This window comes from Nannospalax galili, unplaced genomic scaffold (assembly GCF_000622305.1).
Source record: "Nannospalax galili isolate Female #2095 unplaced genomic scaffold, S.galili_v1.0 scaffold611, whole genome shotgun sequence".
NCBI lineage: Eukaryota > Metazoa > Chordata > Mammalia > Rodentia > Spalacidae > Nannospalax > Nannospalax galili.
In genome coordinates, this window is record NW_008330486.1 from 3,037,509 (window position 1) to 3,038,953 (window position 1,445).

The window sequence follows — 1,445 nt, forward strand, 5'->3', positions numbered from 1 at the left end:
CCAATCAAAATTCCCATGACATTTTTCACAGAATGGAAAAACTATCCTAAGATTCATATGGAAACACAAAAGACCTCGGAGAGCCAAAGCCACCCTGAGCACTAAGAGCAATACTAGGGGGATTACTATACCAGATTTTAAGATGTATTACAGAGCTATAGTCATAAGAACAACATGGTACTGGCACAAAAATAGACGCATAAAGCAGTGGAACAAAATTGAAGACCCAAATATGAGTAAATACAATTTCAGCCACCTGTTATTTGACAAAGGGGCCAAGAACATTCACTGGAAGAAATAGCATGTTCAGCAAATGGTGCTGGCAAAACTGGATCTCCACCTGTAGAAGAATGAAACTTAACCCCTATCTTTCACCTAGCACAAAAGTCAACTCCAAATGGATCAAAGACCTCAATGTGAAGCCTGAAACTCTGAAACTGTTGGACAAACATTGGGAAAAACCTACAAGATATAGGTGTAGGAAAGGACTTTCTATACCGGACACCAATAGCCCAGGAAACAAGGGCAAGAATTAACAAGTGGGACCTCATTAAACTAAAAAGCTTCTGTACATCAAAGGAGACAACCAAGGAAACAAACAGAAAACCCACAGAATGGGAGAAAATCTTCACCAGTGACACATCTGTTAGAGGTTTAATTACCAACATATATAATCAACTCAAAAAACAGAGAACCAAGACAAGAAGCATCCCAGTTAAAAGATGGGCTAAGGAGATGAACAGAGAGTTCTCAAAAGAAGAAGTAAAGATGGCTATGAAGCATCTTAAAAGATGTTCAACATCAAAAAACAGAGAACCAAGACAAGAAGCAACCCAATTAAAAGATGGACTAAGGAGACTGGCTAAGATCAAGAAAACAAATGATACCAAATGTTGGAGAGGATGTGGGGAAAGGGGAGCATTCATCCACCCACTGGTGGTGGGGCTGCAAACTGGTTCAACCCTTATGGAAAGCAGTGTGGAGAACTCTTAAAAAACTACAAATGAACCTACCGTTTGACCCAGTTATATCACCCCCTGGAATATAACCAAAGAACTCATCCTATTGCAGGACACTTGTACATCCATGTTTGTCGCTGCTCTTTTCACAATAGCTAAGAGGTTAAGCAACCTAAGTGTCCCTCAATTGATGAGTGGATAATGAAAATGTGGTTCATTTATACGATGGAGTTTTACTCAGCAGTAAATAGAGATGAAATCATGAAATTTGCAAGTAAATGGATAGAACTAGAACCTGTTATACCAAGTGAAGTAACACAGACTCAGAAAAACAATCGACAAATGTTCTCCCTCATATGTGGATCCTAGAACCAGACTCTGATAAATAAGTATGCAACCACACATAGCTACAAGAGCCAGGATAATGGAAAGGAATCATGGAGGTAAAGGAAAAGAAAGAACCTGAAAGAGAAGAACAGTAGGAAA